This window comes from Phyllobates terribilis, unplaced genomic scaffold (genome assembly GCF_046119375.1).
Source record: "Phyllobates terribilis strain yellow unplaced genomic scaffold, ASM4611937v1 Scaffold_1__5_contigs__length_1240528914, whole genome shotgun sequence".
Classification (NCBI taxonomy): domain Eukaryota; kingdom Metazoa; phylum Chordata; class Amphibia; order Anura; family Dendrobatidae; genus Phyllobates; species Phyllobates terribilis.
Window position 1 is genome coordinate 634,372,750 of NW_027362761.1, and position 17,799 is coordinate 634,390,548.

Here is a 17,799-nt window from a genome sequence, read left to right on the forward strand (position 1 = left end):
ACAATTTAATAAAGCATAGGATAAAACAACATAAATACAATTTAATAAAGCATAGGATAAAACCACATAAATACAATTTAATAAAGCATAGGATAAAACAACATAAATACAATTTAATAAAGCATAGGATAAAACAAGATAGATGCAATTTAATAAAGCATAGGATAATACAACATAAATCCAGTTTAATAAAGCATACGATAAAGCAACATAAATACAATTTAATAAAACATAGGATAAAACAACATAAATACAATTTAATAAAGCATAGGATAATACAACATAAACACAATTTAATAAAGCATAGGATAAAACAACATAAATACAATTTAATAAAGCATAGGATAAAACAACATAAATACAATTTAATAAAGCATGGGTTAAAACAACATAAATACAATTTAATAAAGCATAGGATAAAACAACATAAATACAATTTAATAAATCATAGGATAAAACCACATAAATACAATTTAATAAAGCATAGGATAAAACAACATAAATACAATTTAATAAAGCATAGGACAAAACCACATAAATACAATTTAATAAAGCATAGGATAAAACAACATAAATACAATTTAATAAAGCATAGGATAAAACAAGATAGATGCAATTTAATAAAGCATAGGATAAAACAACATAAATACAATTTAATAAAGCATAGGATAAAACAACATAAATACAATTTAATAAAGCATAGGATAAAACAACAAAAATACAATTTAATAAAGCATAGGTAAAACAACATAAATGCAGTTTAATAAAGCATACGATAAAACAACATAAATACAATTTAATAAAACATAGGATAAAACAACATAAATACAATTTAATAAAGCATAGGATAATACAACATAAACACAATTTAATAAAGCATAGGATAAAACAACATAAATACAATTTAATAAAGCATACGATAAAACAACATAAATACAATTTAATAAAGCATAGGACTAAACAACATAAATACAATTTAATAAAGCATAGGATAAAACAACATAAATACAATTTAATAAAGCATGGGTTAAAACAACATAAATACAATTTAATAAAGCATGGGTTAAAACAACATAAATACAATTTAATAACGCATAGGATAAAACAACATAAATACAATTTAATAAATCATAGGATAAAACCACATAAATACAATTTAATAAAGCATAGGATAAAACAACATAAATACAATTTAATAAAGCATAGGATAAAACCACATAAATACAATTTAATAAAGCATAGGATAAAACAACATAAATACAATTTAATAAAGCATAGGATAAAACAAGATAGATGGAATTTAATGAAGCATAGGATAATACAACATAAATGCAGTTTAATAAAGCATACGATAAAACAACATAAATACAATTTAATAAAACATAGGATAAAACAACATAAATACAATTTAATAAAGCATAGGATAATACAACATAAACACAATTTAATAAAGCATAGGATAAAACAACATAAATACAATTTAATAAAGCATAGGATAAAACAACATAAATACAATTTAATAAAGCATAGGACAAAACAACATAAATACAATTTAATAAAGCATAGGATAAAACAACATAAATACAATTTAATAAAGCATGGGTTAAAACAACATAAATACAATTTAATAAAGCATAGGATAAAACAACATAAATACAATTTAATAAAGCATAGGATAAAACCACATAAATACAATTTAATAAAGCATAGGATAAAACACCATAAATACAATTTAATAAAGCATAGGATAAAACAACATAAATACCATTTAATAAAGCATAGGATAAAACAACATAAACACAATTTAATAAAGCATAGGATAACACAACATAAATACAATTTAATAAAGCATAGGATAAAACAACATAAATACAATTTAATAAAGCATAGGATAAAACAACATAAACACAATTTAATAAAGCATAGGATAAAACAACATAAATACAATTTAATAAAGCATAGGATAAAACAACATAAATGCAGTTTAATAAAGCATACAATAAACAACATAAATACAATTTAATAAAGCATAGGATAAAACAACATAAATACAATTTAATAAAGCATTGGATAAAACAACATAAATACAATTTAAAAAAGCATAGGATAAAACAACATAAACACAATTTAATAAAGCATAGGATAAAACAACATAAATACAATTTAATAAAGCATAGGATAAAACAACATAAACACAATTTAATAAAACATAGGATAAAACAACATAAATACAATTTAATAAAGCATAGGATAAAACAACATAAACACAATTTAATAAAGCATAGGATAAAACAACATAAATACAATTTAATAAAGCATAGGATAAAACAACATAAACACAATTTAATAAAGCATAGGCTAAAACAACATAAATACAATTTAATAAAGCATAGGATAAAACAACATAAACACAATTTAATAAAGCATAGGATAAAACAACATAAATACAATTTAATAAAGCATAGGATAAAACAACATGAATACAATTTAATAAAGCATAGGATAAAACCACATAAATACAATTTAATAAAGCATAGGATAAAACAACATAAATACAATTTAATAAAGCATAGGATAAAACAACATAAATACCATTTAATAAAGCATAGGATAAAACAACATAAACACAATTTAATAAAGCATAGGATAACACAACATAAATACAATTTAATAAAGCATAGGATAAAACAACATAAATACAATTTAATAAAGCATAGGATAAAACAACATAAACACAATTTAATAAAGCATAGGATAAAACAAAATAAATACAATTTAATAAAGCATAGGATAAAACAACATAAATGCAGTTTAATAAAACATACAATAAACAACATAAATACAATTTAATAAAGCATAGGATAAAACAACATAAATACAATTTAATAAAGCATAGGATAAAACAACATAAATACAATTTAATAAAGCATAGAATAAAACAACATAAATACAATTTAATAAAGCATAGGATAAAACAACATAAACACAGTTTAATAAAGCATACAATAAAACAACATAAATACAATTTAATAAAGCATAGGATAAAACAACATAAATACAATTTAAAAAAGCATAGGATAAAACAACATAAACACAATTTAATAAAGCATAGGATAAAACAACATAAATACAATTTAATAAAGCATAGGATAAAACAACATAAACACAATTTAATAAAACATAGGATAAAACAACGTAAATACAATTTAATAAAGCATAGGATAAAACAACATAAACACAATTTAATAAAGCATAGGATAAAACAACATAAATACAATTTAATAAAGCATAGGATAAAACAACATAAACACAATTTAATAAAGCATAGGCTAAAACAACATAAATACAATTTAATAAAGCATAGGATAAAACAACATAAACACAATTTAATAAAGCATAGGATAAAACAACATAAATACAATTTAATAAAGCATAGGATAAAACAACATGAATACAATTTAATAAAGCATAGGTTAAAACAACATAAATACAATTTAATAAAGCATAGGTTAAAACAACATAAATACAATTTAATAAAGCATAGGATAAAACAACATAAATACAATTTAATAAAGCATAGGTTAAAACAACATAAATACAATTTAATAAAGCATAGGATAAAACAACATAAATACAATTTAATAAAGCATAGGTTAAAACAACATAAATACATTTTAATAAAGCATAGGATAAAACAACATAAATACAATTTAATAAAGCATAGGATAAAACAACATAAACACAATTTAATAAAGCATAGGATAAAACAACATAAATACAATTTAATAAAGCATAGGATAAAACAACATAAATACAATTTAATAAAGCATAGGTTAAAACAAAATAAATACAATTTAATAAAGTATAGGATAAAACAACATAAATACAATTTAATAAAGCATAGGTTAAAACAACATAAATACAATTTAATAAAGCATAGGATAAAACAACATAAATACAATTTAATAAAGCATAGGTTAAAACAACATAAATACAATTTAATAAAGCATAGGTTAAAACAATATAAATACAATTTAATAAAGCATAGGAAAAAACAACATAAATACCATTTAATAAAGCATAGGAGAAAACAACATAAATACAATTTAATAAAGCATAGGTTAAAACAACATAAATACAATTTAACAAAGCATAGGATAAAACAAAATAAATACAATTTAATAAAGCATAGGATAAAAGAACATAAATACAATGTAATGAAGCATAGGATAAAACAACATAAATACAATTTAATGAAGCATGGGTTAAAACAACATAAATACAATTTAATAAAGCATAGGATAAAACAACATAAATACAATTTAATGAAGCATAGGATAAAACAACATAAATACAATTTAATAAAGCATAGGATAAAACAACAAAAATACAATTTAATAAAGCATAGGTAAAACAACATAAATGCAGTTTAATAAAGCATACGATAAAACAACATAAATACAATTTAATAAAACATAGGATAAAACAACATAAATACAATTTAATAAAGCATAGGATAATACAACATAAACACAATTTAATAAAGCATAGGATAAAACAACATAAATACAATTTAATAAAGCATACGATAAAACAACATAAATACAATTTAATAAAGCATAGGACAAAACAACATAAATACAATTTAATAAAGCATAGGATAAAACAACATAAACACAGCTTAATAAAGCATACAATAAAACAACATAAATACAATTTAATAAAGCATAGGATAAAACAACATAAATACAATTTAAAAAAGCATAGGATAAAACAACATAAACACAATTTAATAAAGCATAGGATAAAACAACATAAATACAATTTAATAAAGCATAGGATAAAACAACATAAACACAATTTAATAAAACATAGGATAAAACAACATAAATACAATTTAATAAAGCATAGGATAAAACAACATAAACACAATTTAATAAAGCATAGGATAAAACAACATAAATACAATTTAATAAAGCATAGGATAAAACAACATAAACACAATTTAATAAAGCATAGGCTAAAACAACATAAATACAATTTAATAAAGCATAGGATAAAACAACATAAACACAATTTAATAAAGCATAGGATAAAACAACATAAATACAATTTAATAAATCATAGGATAAAACAACATGAATACAATTTAATAAAGCATAGGATAAAACCACATAAATACAATTTAATAAAGCATAGGATAAAACAACATAAATACAATTTAATAAAGCATAGGATAAAACAAGATAGATGCAATTTAATGAAGCATAGGATAATACAACATAAATGCAGTTTAATAAAGCATACGATAAAACAACATAAATACAATTTAATAAAACATAGGATAAAACAACATAAATACAATTTAATAAAGCATAGGTAATACAACATAAACACAATTTAATAAAGCATAGGATAAAACAACATAAATACAATTTAATAAAGCATAGGATAAAACAACATAAATACAATTTAATAAAGCATAGGACAAAACAACATAAATACAATTTAATAAAGCATAGGATAAAACAACATAAATACAATTTAATAAAGCATGGGTTAAAACAACATAAATACAATTTAATAAAGCATAGGATAAAACAACATAAATACAATTTAATAAAGCATAGGATAAAACCACATAAATACAATTTAATAAAGCATAGGATAAAACACCATAAATACAATTTAATAAAGCATAGGATAAAACAACATAAATACCATTTAATAAAGCATAGGATAAAACAACATAAACACAATTTAATAAAGCATAGGATAACACAACATAAATACAATTTAATAAAGCATAGGATAAAACAACATAAATACAATTTAATAAAGCATAGGATAAAACAACATAAACACAATTTAATAAAGCATAGGATAAAACAAAATAAATACAATTTAATAAAGCATAGGATAAAACAACATAAATGCAGTTTAATAAAGCATACAATAAACAACATAAATACAATTTAATAAAGCATAGGATAAAACAACATAAATACAATTTAATAAAGCATAGGATAAAACAACATAAATACAATTTAATAAAGCATAGAATAAAACAACATAAATACAATTTAATAAAGCATAGGATAAAACAACATAAACACAGTTTAATAAAGCATACAATAAAACAACATAAATACAATTTAATAAAGCATAGGATAAAACAACATAAATACAATTTAAAAAAGCATAGGATAAAACAACATAAACACAATTTAATAAAGCATAGGATAAAACAACATAAATACAATTTAATAAAGCATAGGATAAAACAACATAAACACAATTTAATAAAACATAGGATAAAACAACATAAATACAATTTAATAAAGCATAGGATAAAACAACATAAACACAATTTAATAAAGCATAGGATAAAACAACATAAATACAATTTAATAAAGCATAGGATAAAACAACATAAACACAATTTAATAAAGCATAGGCTAAAACAACATAAATACAATTTAATAAAGCATAGGATAAAACAACATAAACACAATTTAATAAAGCATAGGATAAAACAACATAAATACAATTTAATAAAGCATAGGATAAAACAACATGAATACAATTTAATAAAGCATAGGTTAAAACAACATAAATACAATTTAATAAAGCATAGGTTAAAACAACATAAATACAATTTAATAAAGCATAGGATAAAACAACATAAATACAATTTAATAAAGCATAGGTTAAAACAACATAAATACAATTTAATAAAGCATAGGATAAAACAACATAAATACAATTTAATAAAGCATAGGTTAAAACAACATAAATACAATTTAATAAAGCATAGGATAAAACAACATAAATACAATTTAATAAAGCATAGGATAAAACAACATAAACACAATTTAATAAAGCATAGGATAAAACAACATAAATACAATTTAATAAAGCATAGGATAAAACAACATAAATACAATTTAATAAAGCATAGGTTAAAACAAAATAAATACAATTTAATAAAGTATAGGATAAAACAACATAAATACAATTTAATAAAGCATAGGTTAAAACAACATAAATACAATTTAATAAAGCATAGGATAAAACAACATAAATACAATTTAATAAAGCATAGGTTAAAACAACATAAATACAATTTAATAAAGCATAGGTTAAAACAATATAAATACAATTTAATAAAGCATAGGAAAAAACAACATAAATACAATTTAATAAAGCATAGGTTAAAACAACATAAATACAATTTAACAAAGCATAGGATAAAACAAAATAAATACAATTTAATAAAGCATAGGATAAAAGAACATAAATACAATGTAATGAAGCATAGGATAAAACAACATAAATACAATTTAATGAAGCATGGGTTAAAACAACATAAATACAATTTAATAAAGCATAGGATAAAACAACATAAATACAATTTAATGAAGCATAGGATAAAACAACATAAATACAATTTAATAAAGCATAGGATAAAACAACAAAAATACAATTTAATAAAGCATAGGTAAAACAACATAAATGCAGTTTAATAAAGCATACCATAAAACAACATAAATACAATTTAATAAAACATAGGATAAAACAACATAAATACAATTTAATAAAGCATAGGATAATACAACATAAACACAATTTAATAAAGCATAGGATAAAACAACATAAATACAATTTAATAAAGCATACGATAAAACAACATAAATACAATTTAATAAAGCATAGGACAAAACAACATAAATACAATTTAATAAAGCATAGGATAAAACAACATAAATACAATTTAATAAAGCATGGGTTAAAACAACATAAATACAATTTAATAAAGCATAGGATAAAACAACATAAATACAATTTAATAAAGCATAGGTTAAAACAACATAAATACAATTTAATAAATCATAGGATAAAACAACATAAATACAATTTAATAAAGCATAGGTTAAAACAACATAAATACAATTTAATAAAGCATAGGATAAAACAACATAAATACAATTTAATAAAGCATAGGATAAAACGACATAAACACAATTTAATAAAGCATAGGATAAAACAACATAAATACAATTTAATAAAGCATAGGATAAAACAACATAAATACAATTTAATAAAGCATAGGTTAAAACAACATAAATACAATTTAATAAAGTATAGGATAAAAACAACATAAATACAATTTAATAAAGCATAGGTTAAAACAACATAAATACAATTTAATAAAGCATAGGATAAAACAACATAAATACAATTTAATAAAGCATAGGTTAAAACAACATAAATACAATTTAATAAAGCATAGGTTAAAACAACATAAATACAATTTAATAAAGGATAGGTTAAAACAACATAAATACAATTTAATAAAGCATAGGATAAAACAACATAAATACAATTTAATAAAGCATAGGATAAAACAACATAAATACAGTTTAATAAAGCATAGGTTAAAGCAATATAAATACAATTTAATAAAGCATAGGAAAAAACAACATAAATACCATTTAATAAAGCATAGGATAAAACAACATAAATACAATTTAATAAAGCATAGGTTAAAACAACATAAATACAATTTAACAAAGCATAGGATAAAACAAAATAAATACAATTTAATAAAGCATAGGATAAAAGAACATAAATACAATTTAATGAAGCATAGGATAAAACAACATAAATACAATTTAATGAAGCATGGGTTAAAACAACATAAATACAATTTAATAAAGCATAGGATAAAACAACATAAATACAATTTAATGAAGCATAGGATAAAACAACATAAATACAATTTAATAAAGCATAGAATAAAACAACAAAAATACAATTTAATAAAGCATAGGTAAAACAACATAAATGCAGTTTAATAAAGCATACGATAAAACAACATAAATACAATTTAATAAAACATAGGATAAAACAACATAAATACAATTTAATAAAGCATAGGATAATACAACATAAACACAATTTAATAAAGCATAGGATAAAACAACATAAATACAATTTAATAAAGCATACGATAAAACAACATAAATACAATTTAATAAAGCATAGGACAAAACAACATAAATACAATTTAATAAAGCATAGGATAAAACAACATAAACACAATTTAATAAAGCATGGGTTAAAACAACATAAATACAATTTAATAAAGCATAGGATAAAACAACATAAATACAATTTAATAAAGCATAGGTTAAAACAACATAAATACAATTTAATAAATCATAGGATAAAACAACATAAATACAATTTAATAAAGCATAGGTTAAAACAACATAAATACAATTTAATAAAGCATAGGATAAAACAACATAAATACAATTTAATAAAGCATAGGATAAAACAACATAAACACAATTTAATAAAGCATAGGATAAAACAACATAAATACAATTTAATAAAGCATAGGATAAAACAACATAAATACAATTTAATAAAGCATATGTTAAAACAACATAAATACAATTTAATAAAGTATAGGATAAAACAACATAAATACAATTTAATAAAGCATAGGTTAAAACAACATAAATACAATTTAATAAAGCATAGGATAAAACAACATAAATACAATTTAATAAAGCATAGGTTAAAACAACATAAATACAATTTAATAAAGCATAGGTTAAAACAACATAAATACAATTTAATAAAGGATAGGTTAAAACAACATAAATACAATTTAATAAAGCATAGGATAAAACAACATAAATACAATTTAATAAAGCATAGGATAAAACAACATAAATACAGTTTAATAAAGCATAGGTTAAAACAATATAAATACAATTTAATAAAGCATAGGAAAAAACAACATAAATACCATTTAATAAAGCATAGGATAAAACAACATAAATACAATTTAATAAAGCATAGGTTAAAACAACATAAATACAATTTAACAAAGCATAGGATAAATCAAAATAAATACAATTTAATAAAGCATAGGATAAAACAACATAAATACAATTTAATAAAGCATGGGTTAAAACAACATAAATACAATTTAATAAAGCATAGGATAAAACAAGATAGATGCAATTTAATAAAGCAAAGGATAATACAACATAAATACAGTTTAATAAAGCATAGGATAAAACCACATAAAAACAATTTAATAAAGCATAGGATAAAACAACATAAATACAATTTAATGAAGCATAGGATAAAACCACATAAATACAATTTAATAAAGCATAGGATAAAACAACATAAATACAATTTAATAAAGCATAGGATAAAATCACATAAATACAATTTAATAAATCATAGGATAAAACAACATAAATACAATTTAATAAAGCAAAGAATAAAACAACATATATACAATTTAATAAAGCATAGGATAAAACAACATAAATACAATTTAATAAAGCATAGGTTAAAACAACATAAATACAATTTAATGAAGCATAGGATAAAACAACATAAATACAATTTAATAAAGCATTGGATAAAACAACATGAATACAATTTAATAAAGCATAGGAAAAAACAACATAAATACAATTTAATAAAGCATAGGTTAAAACAACATAAATACAATTTAATAAAGCATAGGATGAAACCACGTAAATACAATTTAATAAAGCATAGGATAAAACAACATAAATACAATTTAATAAAGCATAGATTAAAACAACATAAATACAATTTAATAAAGCATAGGATAAAACAACATAAATACAATTTAATAAAGCATACGTTAAAACAAAATAAATGCAATTTAATAAAGCATAGGATGAAACCACGTAAATACAATTTAATATAACATAGGATAAAACAACATAAATACAATTTAATAAAGCATAGGTTAAAACAACATAAATACAATTTAATAAAGCATAGGATAAAACAACATAAACACGATGTAATAAAGCATAGGTTAAAACAACATAAATACAATTTAATAAAGCATAGGATAAAACAACACAAATACAATTTAATAAAGCATAGGATAAAACAACATAAATACAATTTAATAAAGCATAGGATAAAACAACATAAATACAATTTAGTAAATCACCGGTTAAAACAACATAAATACAATTTAATAAAGCATAGGATAAAACAACATAAATAAAATTTAATAAAGCATAGGATAAAACAACATAAATACAATTTAATAAAGCATAAAATAAAACAACATAAATACAATTTAATAATGCATAGGATAAAACACCATAAATACAGTTTGATAAAGCATAGGATAAAACAACATAAATACAATTTAATAAAGCATAGGATAAAACAACATAAATACAATTTAATAAAGCATGGGTTAAAACAGCATAAATACAATTTAATAAAGCATAGCTTAAAACAACATAAATACAATTTAATGAAACATAGGATAAAACACCATAAATACAATTTAATAAAGCATTGGATAAAACAACATGAATACAATTTAATAAAGCATAGGATAAAACAACATAAATAAAATTTAATAAAGCATAGGTTAAAACAACATAAATACAATTTAATAAAGCATAGGATAAAACAACATAAAAACAATTTAATAAAGCATAGGTTAAAACAAAATAAATACAATTTAATAAAGCATAGGATGAAACCACGTAAATACAATTTAATATAACATAGGATAAAACAACATAAATAGAATTTAATAAAGCATAGGTTAAAAAAACATAAATACAATTTAATAAAGCATAGGATAAAACAACATAAACAGGATGTAATAAAGCATAGGTTAAAACAACATAAATACAATTTAATAAAGCATAGGATAAAACAACATAAATACAATTTAATAAAGCATAGGTTAAAATAACATAAATACAATTTAATAAAGCATAGGATAAAACAACATAAATACAATTTAATAAAGCATAGGTTAAAACAACATAAATACAATTTAATAAAGCATAGGATAAAACAACATAAATACAATTTAATAAAGCATAGGTTAAAACAACATAAATACAATTTAATAAAGCATAGGATAAAACAACATAAATACAATTTAATAAAGCATAGGATAAAACAACATAAACACAATTTAATAAAGCATAGGATAAAACAACATAAATACAATTTAATAAAGCATAGGATAAAACAACATAAATACAATTTAATAAAGCATAGGATAAAACAACATAAATACAGTTTAAAAAAGCATAGGTTAAAACAATATAAATACAATTTAATAAAGCATAGGAAAAAACAACATAAATACCATTTAATAAAGCATAGGATAAAACAACATAAATACAATTTAATAAAGCATAGGTTAAAACAACATAAATACAATTTAACAAAGCATAGGATAAAACAAAATAAATACAATTTAATAAAGCATAGGATAAAAGAACATAAATACAATTTAATGAAGCATAGGATAAAACAACATAAATACAATTTAATGAAGCATGGGTTAAAACAACATAAATACAATTTAATAAAGCATAGGATAAAACAACATAAATACAATTTAATGAAGCATAGGATAAAACAACATAAATAAAATTTAATAAAGCATAGGATAAAACAACATAAATACAATTTAATAAAGCATAGGATAAAATCACATAAATACAATTTAATAAAGCATAGGATAAAACAACATAAATACAATGTGATAAAGCAAAGAATAAAACAACATATATACAATTTAATAAAGCATAGGATAAAACAACATAAATACAATTTAATAAAGCATAGGTTAAAACACCTTAAATACAATTTAATGAAGCATAGGATAAAACAACATAAATACAATTTAATAAAGCATTGGATAAAACAACATGAATACAATTTAATACAGCATAGGATAAAACAACATAAATACAATTTAATAAAGCATAGGTTAAAACAACATAAATACAATTTAATAAAGCATAGGATGAAACCACGTAAATACAATTTAATAAAGCATAGGATAAAACAACATAAATACAATTTAATAAAGCATAGATTAAAACAACATAAATACAATTTAATAAAGCATAGGATAAAACAACATAAATACAATTTAATAAAGCATACGTTAAAACAAAATAAATACAATTTAATAAAGCATAGGATGAAACCACGTAAATACAATTTAATATAACATAGGATAAAACAACATAAATACAATTTAATAAAGCATAGGTTAAAACAACATAAATACAATTTAATAAAGCATAGGATAAAACAACATAAACACGATGTAATAAAGCATAGGTTAAAACAACATAAATACAATTTAATAAAGCATAGGATAAAACAACACAAACACAATTTAATAAAGCATAGGATGAAACCACGTAAATACAATTTAATATAACATAGGATAAAACAACATAAATACAATTTAATAAAGCATAGGTTAAAACAACATAAATACAATTTAATAAAGCATAGGATAAAACAACATAAACACGATGTAATAAAGCATAGTTTAAAACAACATAAATACAATTTAATAAAGCATAGGATAAAACAACACAAATACAATTTAATAAAGCATAGGATAAAACAACATAAATACAATTTAATAAAGCATAGGATAAAACAACATAAATACAATTTAGTAAATCATCGGTTAAAACAACATAAATACAATTTAATAAAGCATAGGATAAAACAACATAAATAAAATTTAATAAAGCATAGGATAAAACAACATAAATACAATTTAATAAAGCATAAAATAAAACAACATAAATACAATTTAATAAAGCATAGGATAAAACAACATAAATACAGTTTAATAAAGCATAGGATAAAACAACATAAATACAATTTAATAAAGCATAGGATAAAACAACATAAATACAATTTAATAAAGCATGGGTTAAAACAGCATAAATACAATTTAATAAAGCATAGGTTAAAACAACATAAATACAATTTAATGAAACATAGGATAAAACAACATAAATACAATTTAATAAAGCATTGGATAAAACAACATGAATACAATTTAATAAAGCATAGGATAAAACAACATAAATACAATTTAATAAAGCATAGGTTAAAACAACATAAATACAATTTAATAAAGCATAGGATAAAACAACATAAAAACAATTTAATAAAGCATAGGTTAAAACAAAATAAATACAATTTAATAAAGGATAGGTTAAAACAACATAAATACAATTTAATAAAGCATAGGATGAAACCACGTAAATACAATTTAATAAAGCATAGGATAAAACAACATAAATACAATTTAATAAAGCATAGATTAAAACAACATAAATACAATTTAATAAAGCATAGGATAAAACAACATAAATACAATTTAATAAAGCATAGGATAAAACAACATAAATACAATTTAATAAAGCACAGGATAAAACAACATAAATACAGTTTAATAAAGCATAGGTTAAAACAATATAAATACAATTTAATAAAGCATAGGAAAAAACAACATAAATACCATTTAATAAAGCATAGGATAAAACAACATAAATACAATTTAATAAAGCATAGGTTAAAACAACATAAATACAATTTAACAAAGCATAGGATAAAACAAAATAAATACAATTTAATAAAGCATAGGATAAAAGAACATAAATACAATTTAATGAAGCATAGGATAAAACAACATAAATACAATTTAATGAAGCATGGGTTAAAACAACATAAATACAATTTAATAAAGCATAGGATAAAACAACATAAATACAATTTAATGAAGCATAGGATAAAACAACATAAATACAATTTAATAAAGCATAGGTTAAAACAACATAAATACAATTTAATAAAGCATAGGATAAAACAACATAAATACAATTTAATAAAGCATAGGTTAAAACAACATAAATACAATTTAACAAAGCATAGGATAAAACAAAATAAATACAATTTAATAAAGCATAGGATAAAAGAACATAAATACAATTTAATGAAGCATAGGATAAAACAACATAAATACAATTTAATGAAGCATGGGTTAAAACAACATAAATACAATTTAATAAAGCATAGGATAAAACAACATAAATACAATTTAATGAAGCATAGGATAAAACAACATAAATACAATTTAATAAAGCATAGGATAAAACAACATAAATACAATTTAATAAAGCATAGGATAAAATCACATAAATACAATTTAATAAAGCATAGGATAAAACAACATAAATACAATTTAATAAAGCATAGGATAAAACAACATAAATACAGTTTAATAAAGCATAGGTTAAAAAAATATAAATACAATTTAATAAAGCATAGGAAAAAACAACATAAATACCATTTAATAAAGCATAGGATAAAACAACATAAATACAATTTAATAAAGCATAGGTTAAAACAACATAAATACAATTTAACAAAGCATAGGATAAAACAAAATAAATACAATTTAATAAAGCATAGGATAAAAGAACATAAATACAATTTAATGAAGCATAGGATAAAACAACATAAATACAATTTAATGAAGCATGGGTTAAAACAACATAAATACAATTTAATAAAGCATAGGATAAAACAACATAAATACAATTTAATGAAGCATAGGATAAAACAACATAAATACAATTTAATAAAGCATAGAATAAAACAACAAAAATACAATTTAATAAAGCATAGGTAAAACAACATAAATGCAGTTTAAGAAAGCATACGATAAAACAACATAAATACAATTTAATAAAACATAGGATAAAACAACATAAATACAATTTAATAAAGCATAGGATAATACAACATAAACACAATTTAATAAAGCATAGGATAAAACAACATAAATACAATTTAATAAAGCATACGATAAAACAACATAAATACAATTTAATAAAGCATAGGACAAAACAACATAAATACAATTTAATAAAGCATAGGATAATACAACATAAACACAATTTAATAAAGCATAGGATAAAACAACATAAATACAATTTAATAAAGCATACGATAAAACAACATAAATACAATTTAATAAAGCATAGGACAAAACAACATAAATTCAATTTAATAAAGCATAGGATAAAACAACATAAATACAATTTAATAAAGCATGGGTTAAAACAACATAAATACAATTTAATAAAGCATAGGATAAAACAAGATAGATGCAATTTAATAAAGCAAAGGATAATACAACATAAATACAATTTAATAAAGCAAAGGATAAAACCACATAAAAACAATTTAATAAAGCATAGGATAAAACAACATAAATACAATTTAATGAAGCATAGGATAAAACAACATAAATACAATTTAATAAAGCATTGGATAAAACAACATGAATACAATTTAATAAAGCATAGGATAAAACAACATAAATACAATTTAATAAAGCATAGGTTAAAACAACATAAATACAATTTAATAAAGCATAGGATGAAACCACGTAAATACAATTTAATAAAGCATAGGATAAAACAACATAAATACAATTTAATAAAGCATAGATTAAAACAACATAAATACAATTTAATAAAGCATAGGATAAAACAACATAAATACAATTTAATAAAGCATACGTTAAAACAAAATAAATACAATTTAATAAAGCATAGGATGAAACCACGTAAATACAATTTAATATAACATAGGATAAAACAACATAAATACAATTTAATAAAGCATAGGTTAAAACAACATAAATACAATTTAATAAAGCAGAGGATAAAACAACATAAACACGATGTAATAAAGCATAGGTTAAAACAACATAAATACAATTTAATGAAGCATGGGTTAAAACAACATAAATACAATTTAATAAAGCATAGGATAAAACAACATAAATACAATTTAATGAAGCATAGGATAAAACAACATAAATACAATTTAATAAAGCATAGGTTAAAACAACATAAATACAATTTAATAAAGCATAGGATAAAACAACATAAATACAATTTAATAAAGCATAGGTTAAAACAACATAAATACAATTTAACAAAGCATAGGATAAAACAAAATAAATACAATTTAATAAAGCATAGGATAAAAGAACATAAATACAATTTAATGAAGCATAGGATAAAACAACATAAATACAATTTAATGAAGCATGGGTTAAAACAACATAAATACAATTTAATAAAGCATAGGATAAAACAACATAAATACAATTTAATGAAGCATAGGATAAAACAACATAAATACAATTTAATAAAGCATAGGATAAAACAACATAAATACAATTTAATAAAGCATAGGATAAAATCACATAAATACAATTTAATAAAGCATAGGATAAAAGAACATAAATACAATTTAATAAAGCATAGGATAAAACAACATAAATACAGTTTAATAAAGCATAGGTTAAAACAATATAAATACAATTTAATAAAGCATAGGAAAAAACAACATAAATACCATTTAATAAAGCATAGGATAAAACAACATAAATACAATTTAATAAAGCATAGGTTAAAACAACATAAATACAATTTAACAAAGCATAGGATAAAACAAAATAAATACAATTTAATAAAGCATAGGATAAAAGAACATAAATACAATTTAATGAAGCATAGGATAAAACAACATAAATACAATTTAATGAAGCATGGGTTAAAACAACATAAATACAATTTAATAAAGCATAGGATAAAACAACATAAATACAATTTAATGAAGCATAGGATAAAACAACATAAATACAATTTAATAAAGCATAGGATAAAACAACAAAAATACAATTTAATAAAGCATAGGTAAAACAACATAAATGCAGTTTAAGAAAGCATACGATAAAACAACATAAATACAATTTAATAAAACATAGGATAAAACAACATAAATACAATTTAATAAAGCATAGGATAATACAACATAAACACAATTTAATAAAGCATAGGATAA